This window comes from Sminthopsis crassicaudata, chromosome 1 (genome assembly GCF_048593235.1).
Source record: "Sminthopsis crassicaudata isolate SCR6 chromosome 1, ASM4859323v1, whole genome shotgun sequence".
Classification (NCBI taxonomy): Eukaryota; Metazoa; Chordata; class Mammalia; order Dasyuromorphia; family Dasyuridae; genus Sminthopsis; species Sminthopsis crassicaudata.
The window spans coordinates 252,589,912-252,610,165 of NC_133617.1; the positions used below are offsets into that span (position 1 = coordinate 252,589,912).

The following is a 20,254-nucleotide window of genomic DNA, read 5'->3' on the forward strand; positions in this document are numbered from 1 at the left end:
CAAATGATTTTCACCTCCACTCCACTTTTGCCATGCATAAGAAAGGCCATACATTGAACCTTTCATTACTTGAACTTGGTCATGAAATTTCTCCTTTTGATCACAACTTTTGCCCTTCAATTTCTTCTATTGCTGTAATATCATTGAGACTGAAAAATGAAAAGTGTGACCTATATTGAGAGACCAATATCATTTTCCAGAATATCTTTGTTGAAGTTTTCATAAAATCTTACTGGCTTATTCATATTGTTGAAATCACTTATAGACATTTGGCTTTCCTATAGATATAAATAAATTGATTTACAAGCTTTAAATGGGATCTTCATTGTGAATAGTGTTCTATAGGTACTGTGGAAAATAGAGACAACCAGGTCAGGTTCTTACCTTCATTTTGTGCCTTCCAAATGTGCCTTCATTTTGTTTTCCTACCCAAGGTGGTCCTCACTGTCAACTATTTTACTGATGTTTTAACTGATACCACGCTGTAGTCATATGCCTCAGGCAGACACATATGTTTCTATCTGCATTGATAGAGGAGACTAGACTGATAAAATTATAGCCCCTTCTGGTCTTAATATACAATTTTAAGATCTGTAGATACATTTGCTCACCAATTAGTCAATATCCCATTCATTATGCCATGGAGCATGCTAGTCTTTTCAGTATCTTGTTTCCAAAATTTTCATTTAGCCTATATCTGATTATAAAAATGAACACTTCTGTGAAGGAGTTTCCTATTTTTCTTAGGAATTCTCTAAGTCCATGCAAATCTCCTTACTTTTTTCTCATATGAAAGAGACTCCTGGATAGTCTAGGAGACTTTCCTAGATCAAGAGGTTTAAGGGACTTGCTGAGGCTCTCACAATCAGTATGTCTAAGCAAATCTAGACCTTCTAGCTTCAAAGCAAGCTCTCTATCCACTTTGACAACTGCTTCCATAATAATGATAGTTTGCATTTTACACACACATATATCTATATCTATATCTATATCTATATCTATCTATCTATCTATCTATCTATCTATCTATCTATCTATCTATCTATCTATATCTCAGCAGTTTTGTGAGGTGAATACTACAAGTAGTATAATCCTTATTACAGATGAGGAAATTGAGGTTCTGAGAAATAAAATGGCTTTCCCCAAGTCACATAGAACAATTTTTCTGAGTCCTGTTCTTTCCACTATACAGCATATTGCCTATGTGTTATATTGGCCCTGATGAGTTTCAGAAACGATTGAATCATAATAATATCAAATATTTAAGTCATGTGCATGGAACCATTTCTTGCATGTTTTACTTAGACATTTTTCTGTACATTTTCAAATCCATGAATATTTGGAAGGAAACACAGTCTTCTGTTTCCTTTTCATTTCAATAATCAAAGTATTAAAGAATGAAAGGCTACAGCATGGAGCCCAGTGTGTGGGTAGTAGAAGATGAAAACTCTTCAACCCTGAATGAAACTGCCAAGTCTTTATTTCATTTCCCAAGTTAAGTAATGAATGAAAGATAAACAAATAGTCCAAATAGTGAAAACCAAATTAGATTTGAGGTCCCCCCTTTAAGATTTAATAAGAAGTAATTTAAACATTATCTGGGGGAGTAAGGAAGTGATGTTACAAAAATAAATGCCATTTCAATGGTCAGTATCCTTTTTCCTTGTGTGTTATTGCAGGACTAAGTAGGGTTTGCTGCCTGCAGCTCCTACTGCCAGGTTTGGCATAGTCCATGAAAAACATGATTCCCAGAGAAGAGAGGAAAACATTAGTTAAACAGAAAAAGGAGAGAATTTCAGTTAAAGTGTCCCAAGTGAGGAAGAGAAATTTGGAAGGTATAAACTACTCTGAGTTCCTAGAATCTGGGAACCAAATCTATCTCCCCCTTTAGTTTTGCAATGCTCTTGAAAGAGAAGAATTGATATATTTGAGAATGTCTTCTCAAAATGAAAGCTGTGTAGGGAATGATTATAGGTCTAGGTTCAAACTATGGTATTTCATTAATGCATTACATGGGCCAACTCACTAGTCTCTTGGTTCTGAAAAGGGGATAAAACCTCTGAGATTTGATTTTTGTTTTCACCTATCTTATCCCCTGCTTTTGGCACAGTATAAAGACCAGGAAATGACTCTGGTGGGTCCTAAAGACTGTTGATCTAGATAACAGATCAGGGAATTTAACCTTTGCCTTTCCTGTGTAGACCATCTTAGGAATCCCAATTGAGTTAACCCAATGTATATACTAGTGTGAGAAAAACAGATTGAAATACGTTTTTCAAAGAATGAATAAAAGTCCAGAGAAACAACATGTGACCTGAGGATCAAAGACAGCCTTTCAGAACTCACAGGGCAGCCTGCTTGAGATGGTCAAAATTCGAATTAGCTGGTGCACATAGGATGCTAGAACCATAGAGCTGTAGTTGGAAAGGATTTTGGAGTTCATTCAGTCATTGAGGCAATTTTGTATAGTGAATGGGGGAAATAGACTTGGGGGAAGGAAAACATTTAAATTCTGCCTCAAATATTTACTGGCTATGTAATCCTATTTAAATAACTTAATCTTTTAGCCTCAGTATTTCTTGTCTGTAAAATGAAGGAGTTGGATTCAGTGGCTTTTAAGGTCCCATTTGTTTTTCAATCTATGGTTCTATGATCCAATCTAATTCCTTTCTACTAAAGAAAAAGAAACTGAGGAGCAGAGAAACGGAAGAGTTTATTGAAGTCACATAAAGACTCTAGATTCAAACTCAGGTTATTTAGTTTTCAAATCCAGCATTCTTTCCTTTCTATGTAATAGGGACTAACTATTTGCACAGTACTATAAGCTGTCATGCTAATAAGCTTGGACCAGCTTACTATTACTAATTGCAATTAGAAAACTTTCATGTGGTCCACATCTGTATGGACTTTTGGTTCTGTGGCTCATTATTTAAAAACTTAGATATTGGAAAGCATTTTCTGTTGAAATTAAGTAATTCCAATTGTTATTTTTAGTATTATTTTGACCTGTTCTCTAAAAACTGGTTTCATATGAAACCCTCAATCACACTATTAGTATGATGGTGACTTATTTTCATTGTATCTTTACCTATTGTTTATAAGATACATTCCTTCTTTTATTCACTGATTCCCCAAGTTGGGAAACTTAGTAATTGATTATTCTGATACACATAAATGAAAGATGGCCAATCTAATGGAGGATACAAAATCCTGTGTCAACAACAATAACAAATATGAAGGAATAAATATTAGAGACAATGGCCCAAAATTCTTAAACAAATGGATCAGTTAATGAATTAGAGAAAAATTAAGTGGCAAAACACATGGGATCAGATAAATGTATAATAATTTTAAATTATATATATTATTTTGAAGAAAAAGAAATAGGAAAAACTATGTCAAAAGACATAGTTACTTTTTATGGTAAACTTCATATAATACTAAATAGTGACTTTCCTCTTCTGCCCATTATATTTTGAAGAGCTGCATGCATCTATAGGGTTTCTGTTTGCTACCTTTAGGCTAAACTCCTTTCTCCAGTGGTTTAACTAGTGACTACTGGTTTAACTTATATCTACAAACACATGTGTAAAATAACTGTCTCATAGTTTAAAGTCTTGAAACATGGTGAAACTGAGAGGCTCACATAAAGATTAATTATGGGGTGATGAAAGGCCAAAACTTTGACCTTGTTTGGACCATGTTCAACTCTCTAGAGAGGTTTTATTTTTATATGTTTGCATACAGTGTTTCAGTGCTAACTTTAAGATCTAAAATATTATGGAGTTTTTGCTTGATCATATTATAACATTTTTCTTCAAGTTCTTTAAATTGGAATATTTCTTTTGATTATGTTTGAAGCCTAGAGGTTAGTGTTAAGGGTATTTAATATAGGTCCTATATAGTCAGAACTTATTCTGCTTTATATCCTTTAGCATTCTGTGTTTTCTGGTCTTTTAGGCAGAACCATAATTAGTAATTTTATTACTCAGAGTAATGCAGTCTATTAGGAGAGATAGAGGATAGAATAGGAGGGAATCCTAGGATACTTATCCATGGAGAAGATACCCTGAAACACCTCAAAATTGTTACGAGGGATACAATGGGCAGTGGGGGAAGTAGTAGGAGGATAACCATGAAACATTTTACTTGGAGTGTAGCCACAGCAATTAAGGAAGCATGTAAAATAGTGGTTTGCCTTTTTTTTTTTCTTTTTTCCATTTTTCTTTTTCTTTTACTTTCCTTTCCTTTCCTTTAGTCATTTTAATTATGTCTAATTCTTTGTGACCATATTTAGGATTTTCTTGGCAGAAATATTGAAGTGGTATTCCATTTCCTTCTCCAGCTCATTTTACAGATGACAAAACTGAGGTGAACAGTGAGGCAAACAGCTCATTTTCCAGATGAGGAAATTGAGTCAAACAGTGACTTGCACAGAGTCATACAGTTAGTATCTGAGGACAGATTTGGATTTAGGAAGATATTAAGTGTTCGTGACATCAGGCTTAGCATTCTATCTACTGCAGCATCTAGATACCCTTTTATATATAAATAATGTCAAGTAATTGGAGGAGAGACAAAGCATTAATGACTGGGGAAATTAAATAAGATAATTACATAAGATGTTTTGTAAACCATAAAATACAAAGTAAATGTCAGTGATGAAGCTGATAATTGATGACTGATGATGATTAGGTTTCCCATTGGAGATGGCACCTGACTTCTACCTTAAAGGAAGGTAAGTTTTTTTAGAGGCATGGATAAGTACATCCCAGGCATGGTGAGCAGCTTATGTGAAAGCATGGAGACAAAAGATGGAATTTCAAATTCAGGAAATAGCTAGTCAGTTTTTCTGAAAGGAATCTTATCCCCCTGCCTTGTGAGGCAAATAGGAAGAATGGTTAAGAATTAAAATACTAGAGTAATTCCATCTGTGTTTCTTTAAAAAAAAGCAAACTAAATGGCCCTTTGATGGATTTTCTTTATACATTAAATATTGTAATAACTTACCTATCCATTTTTGTAAATGAAAAATGTCTGAATGGGACTGGTTTGGTTTCTTTTACTATTTCACTGGGCATGTTCTCATTTTCTATTGGTTTTTATCTTGTATGATATGTAGCCTGATAGGAATCCTACAGCATGGTGTGTAGGAGAGAGAATGATGGATGTAGAGCCAGGAAGACCAGGGTTTAAATTTTGGCTTCGATACTTATCAGAAGTTTGACTTTGGGAAAAAATGTTTAGCTTTTTGGATTTCCTTGTCCTTATCTTTAAAATGGGTATGATTATCCAGTCCTCAATCTACTTTATGGGGTTGTTGTAAAGATCAAATGAGACACAATGTGGCTAGTGATTCAAAAACTGGAAAGTTCTAGATGAATATTAGCTATAATTATTATTTTAAGGGTAGCTTAGTTTTCTCTTTTCCACTATATAAAGGAAGCAGAGTGAACACTGAATGCAACTTTCTATCACAAATGGTTGAAGTATCAAACTAGATGTCTAAAAACTTGGGAACCTTTTTGTGATATTTATTATATTACATAAAGGTCTCTCTTGGTGTCATGGTGCAAGAGGGGTCAATTCCCCTCCAAAGCTCATCTTCTCTGGTCTAATCAATAATGTCTGAAATCCCTTAATTATACTTCTTTGTTTTAAGTGAGTATTTCCTGTTGTAATGAAAACAGCCATGGACAGAGCACTGGATTTTAGGGTACTACTTGCTTCTTGGGTCCCCTTTCCCTTTTCTGAACCTCTTTTTCTATATTTATAAAATGAGGGGATTGAACTAGATGGCCTTTGAAACCTCTCCTAGTTTTAAATTTTTGTGATTTTTTTCTCAATATATTAATTTTTATTAATTATTTTTATTAATTTGTTCCGTAATATTTCAGTCATGTCTGACTTTGTGGTCACATTTGGGGTTTTCTTGGTAAAGATAATGGAGTGGTTTGCTATATCCTCTTTACCTCATTTTACAGATGAAGAACCTGAGACAGAGTTAAAAGTCTTGCTTAGGGTTACCCAGCTAGCAAATGTTTGAGGCTGGATTTGAACTCAGGGAGATGACTTCCTGACTCCAGGTTCAACACTATTCACTACCCTAAATTACTGCTCAATGCAGGGAAGAGTACTGTTTGCTATTCTGTCATTTCAGTTATGCCTGATTCTTCATAAACCATTTGAAGTTTTCTTGGCAAGATAATAAAGTAGCTTGTCATTTCCTTCTCTAGCTCATTTTGCAGAAGAGGAAACTGAGGCAAACAAAGTTAAGTGATTTACCCAGAGTGACACAGCTGATAAGTGTCTGAGAATGAATTTCAATTCCCATCCTCCTGCCTCTAGTGTCAGTGCTCTAACCACTACACCACATAGCTACTCTCTTTTATTAATTATTTGTTTCTTAATGTAAATTAATATTAGATCCTTTCTGGTAAGAACCTGAAAAGCTGATGTGCTTCACAAAGCAACTCGGAGGGAAAATAGATCACTGAAAATATAGATGAGAGGACACTGAATAGCCACTCTGCCAACTTCACAGTTTTATCAAGGGTTGGCAGTGCTGCTGCTCTGGAAATTTGTGACCTCAGGCAAGTGACTTAATCTTTTTATCTCAAAGAGTCTGCAGAAATGAAATATGAAACCTTCTGCCACATTATCATGATGAATTTTCAGTGGAAAGAGCACTGGGCCTGAAGTCAGAAGATGCAGGCTGGAGGCCCAGCAATATCAGCCCTAGTTGTGTGTCTATAGGCAAATTACTTTTCCTCTATGGGTTTGTTGTCCTATAATGTATAATGAATGAGTTGGTCTAGCTGTTCTCCCTTCTAACTCTGATAGTCTATAAATATCTCTAATGAGCTTGAACCTCTTAAAACTCCTAAGCATTATGGTATTGAAGGCATTGTTAAGTTCTCTTGTATTCTATATATTGTTGCAGCATATTCCAGTAGCATTCCAGAGATTTGTAGATGCCATTCTATACCAAAATTCTTTGCAAGACTAAGTAATGTCATAAGAAGAGCTATGAACAGAAGATAAAAAAAGATTTGCATTCTTAGTTATGTTCCATTTCCATCTAATTCTCCACAGAAGTTGAATAGCCCTTATGTACTTCTACTATGCATATAGGTCAATTGTAAACACTACTTATGGTAATTCAGCTCCTGACATGTGGTGAAAAACTAGGTATTCATGTTTTACAAAAAGAAAAACCTAAACCAAACATGTATCAGCTCTACATTGTTACCTTGTCAACCAGCAGACTCTCCTCTAATTCATTCAACACACCAATGCCAAGATAACTTTTCTTATTCACAGATGTGTTTGAAATTATTTTGTGCCTCCCAATGGCCCAGCAAGTAAAGTTCAAATTCCCCTCTATGGCATTCAGAGGATTGTGGGATGATAGATTTAGGACCAAAAGGGCTATTGAGTCCAACACACTCACTTTATATGTGAGGAGACTGAAGCTGAAAGAGGTCTGTGTAATTCCAACTCCATTCACTAAGCCATACTGTCTTGAAGGCCCTGATATTATCTAATTACAATCCCCCCCCTCCCCAAGTCTTATTCTATCTCTCCATGTACTCTATGCTCTAATCAAGCTACATTACTCACACAGCTCAATCCAACAAGATCTTTGCACTCACATATCCATGCCTTTGTTCACATTGCTCTAAATGCTTACTAAGTCTTTTCTTTTCTTCTATGCTTGTTGAATTCTTGCTTATCCTTTATAGTCCAGTGCTCTAAATGTCACTTTTTTTAGGAAACTTTCTCTCATCAAGGCATTGGTAAAGGACCTTCCTCCTCACTCTTCACCTAGTTTCACTTTGTAACCCTCTAATATACTTATCTAATATTGCTTATTATTATTAGCTGTGTTTTAAAATTATTCCACTACTGTATGATCCTTAAAGGAAGGTATTAGGATTTCTCTAAAATTTGTACCTCTTCAATGCCTTGTAGAGTGATTTGAACATCGTAAGTTCTTAATAACCACTTACTGAATGAATGTTTCTAACTTTTCTTTACTATTACCTGGAGAACACAATGGAAGTAAAAGAACACGACACATCTGATCTGAGATCATATGTGATTTAAGTCCCTTAAAAAGTTCCCTCTTATCTTTTTTCTTATTTGTTTTTTTCAAATAAAATAGGTACATGGATGAGAGACAATTTGCTAAGAGTTCACTGCATGACAAACACTGTCAAAAATGTCCAAATACAAACAAGAAAGTACCAGCTCCTGATTTTAGAAAAGCTTGGAGAGGCTTACATGAACTGATATTGAGTTAAGCAAGCAGAACGAAGAGAATATTGTAACACAGTAACAAGAAGATTATGTAATGACCAACTGTGATGAACTTGGCTTTTCTCAATAATACAGTGATTCAAGGCAGTCCAACAGACGTGAGATGGAAAATGTCAAACACATCCAGAAAGAAAACTATGGAGACTGAAAATGGATCAAAGCATAGCATTTTCACCTTTTTTTGTTTGTTTGCTATCTCATGTTTTTCCCCTTTTTGGTCTGATTTTTCTTGCATGATATGAAAAATATGGAAATATGTTTAGAAGAACTGCACATATTTAATCTATATTAGATTACTTGTCATCTTGGGGAGAATGGAGTTAAGGAAGGGAGGGAGAAAAGTCTGGAACATAATGTTTTAAAAATGAATATTGAAAACTTTCTTTACATGAATTTGGAAAAATGAAATTCCAATGAAAATTAAAAAAAAAAACAAACCCTCATTTGATCCATCAAAAAAGACAGAAAGGAAGAAAGGAAAAGAGAAAGAAAGAAAGAAGGAAAGGAAGGAAGGAATAAAAAAGGAGAAAGAAAGTACTTGCCTTCAAAGAGCTTACATTCTTTTTTAAAATTTTGTTTTTTTATTAATTTTTATAATGATAACATTTTCTTTGACAGTACATATGCATAGGTAAATTTTTTTTTTTTTTTACAACATTATCCCTTGTACACCCTTCTGTTCCGAGTTTTTCCCCTCCTTCCCTCCACCCCCTCCCCTAGATGGCAGGCATTCCCATACATATTAAATGTCTTATAGTATATCCTAGGTAAAATATATATGTGTAGAACCGAATTTTGTTGTTGTTGTTGTTGCAAAGGAAGGATTGTATTTGCAAGGTAAAAATAATCTGGGAAGAGAAACAAAACAAAACAAAACAAAACAACCCAATGCTCACAGTTTACACTCATTTCCCAGTGTTCCTTTTCTGGATATAGCTGATTCTGTCCATCATTGATCAATTGGAATTGGATTAAAAGAGCTTACATTCTAATGTAGCAAACAATATATTAAGAGGAGCTAGGAAAGGGGAAGGTATAGAGTGATGAGGGTCAGAAAGTGTCATGGAGGCCTGCTTCTTGGCAAAATAAAACAAAGTTTTACATATGGGTGTTCAGCATCTAAGGGATGAAGTTCAAGGTTTTACTTTCTGGAATAGGAGATGACAGGCAGAATACAGATGGTATGGAGTGGAAATGGCCAGGAAGTTTAGTTAAAAAAATTCTAACTCCTTAAGCTTATTCTATTCTTAACTCTTTCTGTTCAATTGTTTTTTTCTCATACCTATGCTATACTTTTGCAAAATCATCTACATACTTTTGCAAAATCATCTACAATTGCTTTGTTAAGCCACACATTTTGAAGGTAGATGTAGACACACTCATGAAGGCAGACTTACAAAAGTAATCCCATCTATAATAGTCATCACATTTCTCTCTTCCTTTAATTATATAGGTTGATTAATCTGATACCAAACTGACTTAATGGTTTTTATAGTGAACAGTTTTTTTGTTGTCCCCTATGCCCAGAATGCATTTGTTCTTCATATCTCCCTCTTTAGAATACTGAGGTAACCACTTTCTCTCCAAAGTCTCTCCAAGACCTTTTGGCTGTTTGTGATCCCCTCTTAGATTATTTTGGATTGATTTTGTATGTATTTTACATACATGCACACACATAAATATATGTAACAAATATATAATTACCTCCCTTGATGTATATACAAAGTAAGCTCTTTGAAGGCAAAGATTGTAACATTTTTTTCTTTTTTCTTTTTTTTTGGTCTTTGTATCTGCAGCACCTAATATAATGCCTTGCACATGATAGACACTTAAAAATGCTGGTTGATGGTTTTTCCCTCCTTTGAATAAAAAGTGGGACATTTTCTAATTCCATTTAATCCCAAGAAATGTAATATTATATAGTCCCAGATTATTTAAACTTGATGTGCTATCTCCCTGCTATTGTCCCATCATTCAATAACAAATTCATTGAAAATAAATATGTATTTGCTATTTCTGCTTTTCCCCAAACCATTTTACTTCAATCAATGTTGTCCTTTGAACCCCATTGCTCCATTGAACTTGCTCTCTTACACTTCATTAGTGATGTCCTAATGATCTAATTCCACCTCTTTCTCCATAGTCTTCATTTTCCTTTGACTTCTCTTTGGCAATTGCACAATTGACCAGCCTACTCTTTTCTGACACTCTTATCTTCCTTGGCTTTCAAGATGTTGCAATAATAGTACCTCCCCCCCCCCCCCCCCAGTTGCTGTAAGGATAAAATGAGATAATACTTATAAAGAGCTTTTCTGGAAGTGCTATTTAAAATGCTGTTGTTGTATACTTATGGTTCCCCTGTTGAAGACCAATCCAATTTTCCAAATATGAACAGAAATCTTTTCTTCATTGTCCCTGCCCACTTTCCCTTTCTCCTTAAGTCCCTATATTCATGTAGCCTTTCCCTAAGTCTCTAACCTTGATCTCAATCTCTATATTCTTTGTTCTTTAGTTCCCTAGATCATTCTCATCCAGTTCTCCTCTCTTTTTCTGTCTCTACAATCAGCCCTTTAGAACATTTTAAAAAGATTTCCTTATTAGAGATATTGCAAAAGAAAACATATATACACAAAACCAAGAAAAAAACAAAGTGAAAAAAGTATGCTTTAATCTGCACTTAGAGTTCATCAGTTTTTTCTCTCTAGAGATGAATAGCACTTTTCTTCATGGGTCCTTTGGGATTGTCTTGGATCATTGTTTTAATTAGAGTAGCTAAGTCTTTCATAGTCGATCATCTTGACAATACTGCTGTCACTGGTCCCTAGAAAATAGTCATTATTCTCTTCCAAATCTCTTAAGTACCATAGAATTCTAGAATTATAGATTTAGAACTGAAAAGAACTTCATAGGTCATCTAGTCCAATACTCTTAAAATGTATTTGAAGATTTTGGGGCTCAGAGGGGTTAATGCTTGCCCAAGGTCCCCAGGTAGTAAAGTGTAGACCTGGAATTTGAACACTGATACTCTGATTTGCAACACAGCAAGCTTCCCATTACACTATACAGCTTCTCATTTTTTCTATTTCTCTGATTGCTCTGTTTTTGACTGATTATTTCTATGACTGTTAGAACAGTCTTTGAATCAGTCTCTTCTACCTATTTCCTCTCCCCTCTAGTCCACCCTATGTAGGGTTGTTAGTTTAAATTCCTAATAAGCATTATCATAATGTCTCACTTACTGGTTTTGAAAGACTGTTGTTTTTTTATCACAATCTTGTGAGACAGATACTCATTTCACATAGGAGAAAATCAAGGCTCAAACAGATTGTGATTTACCCTTGGTCACATAGCTTTTAAAGGAAGGACATAGCTGGTGGAGGAGGAAGCTAGGATATAAAGGCAGATCTAACAACAAGTTTGGTGCATGTTCTGCAATACCACAAGTCTCTCTTGATCACATCACATTATACTTCTCAATAACTACCAGTGTTTTCCCATTGCCTAAAGACAATAAAATCCAGAATCCTCATGTTGTTATTGAAGTTTCTCCATAATCTGGCTATGATACATCATTTTTGTTTCAGTTTGGAATTTTATATGCAAAATGCAATATATCTTCCTTCATATATTTCTTGCTTTGCCTAAACTGGATCATGCACCCATTCTTTTAACACACTGCATGTTTTTTCTAGTGTTCCTTAGACCTGAAATTCCCTTTCTTAGGAACTGTCAAAATACATCCTTTAAGGTCCAATTCAACTGTTACTGCCTCAGGGAAGCTTCACTGACTGTCCTAATCTATTAGAAATGATCTCTTCTATCTCTGAATGATAGGATTATAACAGCATAGATTTACATTTGGAAGGGAACTTAGAGGTCATATAGGCCAATAGTGCCAAATGAAAATAGAAATGGGAGCCATTAAACCATACTCCTTCTGGGCTGCATATTGTCTTAGCTTTAAAATGGGATGTCATCTATGTTTTATTGTATTTTTTATTTATTTTGCTAAGTATTTCTCAATTACATTTTATTCTGCTTTTACCATATGGGAAGAACTGTGGGCTGCATGCAATTCACATCTGACACCTCTCTGATCTAGTCCAATCTCCACGTTTTACACTTGGAGAAACTAAAGTCTAAAGAGTTGAAGTAACTTATTTAGGACTTTATGCATAATAAGTTGAAACCGGTTCTTATAGAGCCCAGTCTCTGGGCTCTGCTTACCATGCTATATATAGTTCCATAATAATCTATTAGTCCCTCTTTTATTCATTTATCACATTCTCTTTTGCAACATATTTATTTATATATACACCATTTCACCTCTTGAATTGTAAACACCTTATATATATATATATATATATATATATATATTTCACCTATATCTATTATTTTTACTTTATTTATATTCCTTTATATTTCTCATCTTAATTTTTATCTTTGAATTTATCTTGATCTCTCAGTTATATTTTATCAGTAATAGAACTTAAATAATTAGATTGTAGATTGGTTAAACTAGGTTGTAGGTAACCAAAAGGTTTTAAACCCCTCAGTGAGTTGGGTGAGGGCTGTCCACTCCAAGCATATAAAAACTTCCCCTGTTGGGTTGGATGGATGAAAACAATTTGTTCCGATGGCTATGAAGGCAGCCGAAGTGATGTTGTGGAGTGGTTAGAGCTTGGTTAGACACAAAAGATGCCAAGGTCACCCACTACATTCTGAGCCATCACCAGTTGTTTTAACTCTGTCCTGCCACTGGACAGTGATAACTTTGGAAGAGAGAATGAGGCTGAGGACTTTGTGCAGCTCTGCCTCATTTAAATTTAATTTTCTCATGAATCAAAAGATAATAGAAAAAGATGAAATAAAAGAAATGTCTGTTGACTTGAATCAATATGAATCTAATATGTGTTGTAAAGGATAAAAAGAGATCTTTGACTTCATTTACTCATTCCTGTAGGGAGAATGTAAGTTGCATAAAGGCAACTTTTAATGGCATGTAAGGAAAAATGTTTTATTAATTAGAGCTATCTAATAGTGAAATGTATAATCCTCTTTGGGTTCTATTTTTCCCAGGTGGAAATCTTTAAAAGGAGGTGGATTAACTATCTGTTGGGGGGGATGTCAAAAAGAAGATTTCTATGGATGTTGGCAAATTGGAGTAGATGGCCTCTATGATCCCTTACAACTTTGAGATTCTATGGTTAGTTTCTTTTCAGCTTTAAATTTATACTCTTATGATAATTCTATGAATTTTCATAGGCTTTTCTTCCTGGTACATGTAACTTTCTCTCTTCTGTTTTTAGATTTGATGCAACCAGCTCATATGTGCAAGTTCATATATGGACAAATGATCATTTTCTTCCCTCTCCCCACCTCCCCCCACCTTTGGAATTAAGTGATTTACCCAGAGTGATATAACTAGTAAGTATCTGAGACCAGATATGAAGTCAGTCCTCCTGTATCCAGGGCCAGTTCTCTATCTACTATACCACCTAGATGAACCCTAGATGATAATTTTTATAAGGGAATTTTTATATAATATAAATGAGAGAACATTCCTTTATGATAAAAATGGCTAATTTGTGAACTTTAATTTCCCTTAGAAAAATAGGTCGCTTCTCTCTTGACACCCAGGACCCATTTAATTATGCTAATAAACAAGTTACAAAGGAAACAGTGTGAATAGAGATAATTCAGGTTTAGGTATCTGTGGCAGATGCATCAATGAAAGCAGAATTCTGAGTATGAGACTTTTCAGATACTCATTCAAGGAAGACATTTCCTTGGCAACCTGCCAGTGTGTTTTAGTGATAGGAACATCGTGCTTTTATACATACATATACATATATATGTATATATATATTAATATGATCCAGCTTACATATAAAGTCCAAAACATCCTAGATTCTTCAGGGGTGCTCTATCTCTGCTTATGCTCTCTTGTTTGTTATAGCATTTTTCAAGCAGATAAAATGGCTTTCATTACAGCACCGAAGACCACGTGACTTTAGAGGTGCTTTGTATCAAAATAATTTCAGGCTTTCTTATAAAAGTTTCTCAATATTTGCTGCTTTGTGACAGAGCATGCTAAATAACATAGATCGGGGGAGAGGTTGTGAAGAACAAGTCACAGTCACTGCTATTAAAATGAGCTAACCTTAGGTCAAGATGTGTAAATAAACATTCAGGCACATGGACAAGACCCAACTCTGAAAATATTGAATTACACATAAAGACTTCATTCAAGTCTTTTAATACAGGATTGCAAAACCCCAAAGTTTGCAAAGTATTGAAGAGGATCTGGTAAACAAATCTTAAGCAACAGGTACGATAGGTTCCTTCCTCCCTTTGGTCCCCAAATCCTGACCCAAATTATTAAAGAAGAATGGGAGAACCACTAAGGTTGACTCTGATATCTAGAACTGAGACCTGATTTGTTTCTTTTTTTTATTATAGCTTTTTATTTACAAGATATATGCATGGGTAATTTTTCAGCATTGACAATTGCAAAACCTTTTGTTCCAACTTTTCCCCTCCTTCCCCCCCCCATTCCCCCAGATGGCAGGTTGACCAATACATGTTAAATATGTTAAAGTATAAACTAAATACAATATATGTATACATGTCCACTGATTTGTTTTTTTTTTTAAGAATCAGCTTTTTGAAAAGAAACAATACTAGTATCTCCATTAGATTGTACATCAAATTTTGGGAACTCTTGGTGGTTGGATGATTTCTCTGAGTCAGTTAATAGTAAATATTAAGTACCTACTATGTGTCGCACACTGTACTAGATCCTAGTATAAAAAAGGAAAAAAAAATAATAGTTTCTGCCTGCAAAGCAATTATTGTCTAATACAGGAGACAAGATGTACACATATATAACCATACAGAAAACATAAAAGGTAACTTTCCATTGATTACCACAATTTTTGGACCATGATAAGTGCTTAATAAATGTTTATTGACTAACTGAATTTGGAAAGAGGAAGAAGCATAGGGAAACAGTGTGAGAATACAATTTCTCTCTTTTTGGAAATTCCCTGAATAGATCTCTCAAAACTGTAACGATCACTAAGAGAGCTGGATAAAATCAACAAATTTAATCATTCAGGCTTTAGTCTTAAGGTTATGGGAAATTTTTTGAATTCTATAGTTCAAAGGCAAATTCATGATATTAAATTCAAACTGTCTTTTAAGGTTTCACCAAACATCTAATTGAATCTTAACTCAGGAATTTTAGAAAATGCTTATTGTTTGTATTATATGTCATGGAGTGGGGAGAGTGGTGGAAAAGAGTTTGGTGTACTGGAAAGTATGTTGGATTTGGAATCAAAGAATCTGAATTACAATCCCAGCTCTGTTATTTAGTACCTGCATAGCCTTGGACAAATGATTTAGCCTTTATGATTCCAGTTGCTTTGTCTTTTGAAATAGTAATTTTGAGCAGATAACTTCTGTATTATACATTATGCTAAAAAACAAACAAAAAATTCTCTGTTTTCCTCAGTTTCCTCACCTGTAAAATGGTCCCTCGTTTTGGACTAAATGATCTCTCCAATTCTGTGATTCAGTTTTGTTAATTCAAGAACACTTGGAACAAAAGTTAAAAAAAGTTAAAAACAAAAAGTTAAAGAGTCTGGAGGTAGAATGCGCAGAGTATGAGAATTTACAAAATATTTTTTGAAAAGTGATCCCATAACTATACTTGTTTGTTTTAAGAGAGAAGATGTCAGGATAAGGGATGGACTGAGTTAGTAGGTAATGATAGCTTCAGTAAAACATTAAAAAAAAGAAAACAAAGAGAAGTTCAGAAGGGGCATATTAACAGTTTTGTTATTACCTTGTAAAATTTAATATACACTTAAAAAAACAAAATGTATGTAACAAGTTTACAGTTTTTGTACTTTTTGTTCTTCTTTGTATATTGGAATGTTTGTGCTTGTTGATGACTTAAGTTCATAATAAAAAATGGAAAAAAAAGTGATCATGCTTGCTTCATCATTTTCTTTTTTATTTTCTCTTTGATACCAAGATAAATAGTGTTATTCATTTAAATTTTGCTTGTCATATATATTCCTAAAACCAAATCAGATTGGAACATACCTTTCTAATGAACAGTTGGAGATTCAAGACTAGCGGTCAGGAGAGAAGTTGGTGATAGATTGAAACTCATCTGCAGAGGGATGATAATGGGATCCATGCTTTCTTCCTAACTTTCCTATTACTATTCAGAGCACATTCTCTCAGTCAGCCAAGTTCATTCCTCACTCTTCCTAATCATCTTCCCTCCCCACCACCATAACTAAGTCGTTATATCCTGCCAATTTCACTTCACAACACCTCTAGTACATGACACTTTCTCTCCTGTGATTCTGATGTAGACCCTCATTATCTCATACTTACATTCTTTGCATAGAGCTATCTAGTCTTCCTGCTTCAATCTCTCCTTCCATTTTTAAGTCAGGAATCAATGGAATGGGAGGGAAGGGAAAAGAAATAAGCATTTATATAGCACCTACTATATGCCAGACATTGTTTTTTCTAGATATCTCATTTGATCCTCAATGACCCTGTGAAGTGGGTTCTATTATTATCCTCATTTTACAATTGAGGAAACTGAGATAAATAGACATAAGTGGCTTTCCCAGGGTTGTATAGCTAATAAGTATCTCAAGGCAGATTTGAACTCAGATCTTTTTGATTCTAGACCTAGCCCTCTATTTACTCTATCATTAGGTGCCCCTAGATTGTAAGGTCCTTGTATTCCCTCACATATCTGTATTTGCCTCTTTCTTTTCCAGCATTTATCATAGTTCCTGGTATAGAATAGATGTTTAATCCATGCTTATTGACATCTTGAAAAGTCTATTTGTTTTTCAGTTATTGTAAGTCATTTCCAAACTCTGTAGCTTCATTTGTAACCCATGGGTTTTCTTGGCAAAGATGCTGGAGTGATTTGCCTTTTCCGTCTTCAACTCATTTTATAGATGAAGAAACTGAGGCAAACACAGTTAAATGACTTGCCCAAGATCATATAGCTAATAAGTGACTGAGATAAGATTTGAATCGAGGAAGATAAGCTTTCCTGACTTTAGTACCAGCACTCTATCCATTCACAACCTAGTTATCCTTTTTTACTCTATGGGACATGGCAAACTGTAAAGTTCTCTACCTACTATTCCTTTCTTGTAAATAAGCATTTATTCCCTTGTTTAATCTATATTGGATTGCTTGCTGTCTTGGGGAGAGAAGAGGTGGGGAGAAAGGGAAAAATAATCAGAACACAAAGTTTTGCAAAGGTTATTGTTGAAAACTATCTTTTCATATATTTGGAAAAACCATATACTATTAAAATTAAAAGAATAATCATTTATTCTTTTTCATACAACTCTTCAAGGATCAGTTTTTACAGAATTGCATCCCTGATATCTTTTTCTTCATGTCCTCAGCCTATCCTCCTACAAAGAGGCCATTGCAAACATAGCCAAGCTCTATTTCATTTATTCAATAGTTATCTCACTCTCTTTCACAAACCAAGTCTTAGCTCTTGATGTAGCCACCAAGTTAAATGATCATCAAAGATAAAGGAAAACACTCTGATGATCTGAAATGAGCCCCGGCATTTGTGGACATACTTCAAAAATCCCAGATGAAGTTTAGTCTTATAGTAATGCTGTTTGTTTCCTTAAAATAATTTTCCCAAAGTCTAACACCTGTTGCCTCAAGTCATACTCCATGGCTTTGAGAAACTTACAATCTCTTCTCATTAGTTTTGTTTAAAGATGCAATTTTGTTAATGTAGAAAATCTCTTAAATACTTACTAGCTATATTACTCTAGACAAATCATTGGCCCTATCTGAGAATCATTTTCCTTTCCCTCAAAATGAGGAGGTCGGTCTTGATGACTGCTAAAATCCCTCTTGGTTTCAAGATATATGATCTTATAATGTTGATATACTAGGGGAACTGATGAATGAGTCCACATTCCTTATGTACACAAATTCCTTGTTGTATTCCAGTCTATAAAATGGGACTTTTGGGGACTTGATTTCGTACATGATGACTAAAATTTGGTGCTATCTGATAATCAAAAGCCTTCTAAATGACTTCAGACAAAATTCTAATGATTTCTCTATTGCTGAGCCAGAACTGAGTGTACACATAAAAAATGTGAACAGATGATCTTACTCTCCCTTAGAATCTTTCAAATGAGTTGCCAGGTGGGAAAGCAGAAGCTGCCTAATCTCCCACACATTCACTACATGTTCAAAAGAGCATTTTGCTTCTATTTCTTTTGCATTTATTCTTTCCTGATTTTAGGTAAACATTGAAACTTGGATCCCTGGGATCATTCTGGACTTTGATAGAGGATCTTTCACCAGATCTCTCCCAAGAACCCTCCACAGTACTTCCTAGTCAATCAAATTCTAAATCATGCTGCTTTGTATATAGCTCCTCTCCTTTTCCAGTTTCTCTATTAGAATGTGAGCTTTTTGTGGGCAGGAGTTGTCTTTTTACTTGTATTTGTATTCCCAGCTCTTGGTACTGGAGTGTCTCTAGTAGGTGCTCATAAATTACTTCCTCTTACTCACCATTCTTCCTTCTGAGAGAAGATTGACCAAGCAACTGGAGAGTTGGAAGGTTGATTATAGCCATAAGAAAAGATGGCACTGACAACCAAAGATGGTAGTAGCAGTTGCCAAGTCTGGCAGAGAGTCAGTAAAATAGCTGAGCAACAGTTTGAATCGACCCAGTAGGGAATTGAATCTGATTGGTTAAAACAGGGCACCCTTCAAAAGGACAGCCTGAGAAATAAGGAACTACGCATTTACTGATGATATTTTACCTTGAAGTGAACTTAGTAGAGACTACTTAAATAGTGAAAATGACAATCAGGACCAGGAGTCAAAAGGTACTCCTTAAAAATACAAGAAAAATATGTCTCCAATGTGGTCCATTGTCTTTGTCCTTTAATTTTTACCCACTTTCCAGAGAGACAATATGTGTGCAGAAGAGAGGGAATATCTAAAATTTTGGGATGTGGTTTTGTACTTTTGTTGCTACACATTCTTGGTTATGTATCCCTTTGTTAAAGTGATTGATTGCTACTGGGAGCCACACTGGATACAAGAGCAATAATATAAGAAGCTACAACCTCTCAGGGTTACTCCTAGAATTCTAAAGACTACTAGTCAAGCAATCTTTGTGGATCCGAATTACTACCCCCAACTGGAGGTTGGGAAAATGTGCCCCAATGAGTTGCTTCAGCATTATGGAAACTCTTTTTACCAAGTTTTTGTTTCTGTAACAAAGTCTTTGAAAGTCGACTAGAGCATTGAAAAATTTATTAAATTGCCCATGGGCACACATCTTATAAATGTAAGAGATGGGATTTCGATCACAATCTTTGTAGGTTTAAGTCTGGCCCATTATGTCATGTTGCCTCTTTACAATGAGGGACAAATCTATGTAGATAAATAACTTCAATATAAGCTTAATGAATGGGCATAGAAGTCAATGGGAGGTTGCAGCAAGGCAGAAACATGTCTAGTAGTAAGAATCCAGGAGAGGATTCATACTTCACTGTTTAACACAAATCCAGGCCATACATGAGTATTTGATAAATCTGACCAATCCTTTATGAGAAGGAAAATTGACCTCATGGCATTCAAGGAAGTGTAAACATTAACAACTATGGTATTAAAAGTCTCAAAATAAAAAGGAATATGAGAGTATGGAGGTTCTCAGATAAAAAATTCAAGAGATTTTTTTCTTTAAAAGTCCACAGAGGTTCTTCCACATGCATGCACAGCAACTATTTAATGTTAATGGAAGTCATACCTAGAATGCGCAATTATACCTGAAGCTCCTGAAGGCACAATTTCTGCTGTTTAAATTTGCTGATGAGCAATATAATTTTGA

The 20,254-nt window shown here is 34.8% G+C and overlaps 1 long non-coding RNA gene across 1 annotated transcript in view; it reads left to right on the forward strand.

Moving 5' to 3' along the window:
• The window catches only part of LOC141553781 (uncharacterized), a 49,437-nt gene extending 34,568 nt beyond the window's left edge, over nucleotides 1–14,869 (forward strand). Inside the window, exons 2-3 of the long non-coding RNA XR_012485644.1 lie at nucleotides 13,402–13,528; nucleotides 13,632–14,869. This is a non-coding gene — a long non-coding RNA (uncharacterized LOC141553781). The remainder of the gene's footprint in view (nucleotides 1–13,401; nucleotides 13,529–13,631) is intronic.
• The last annotated feature ends 5,385 nt before the right edge of the window (nucleotides 14,870–20,254 follow it).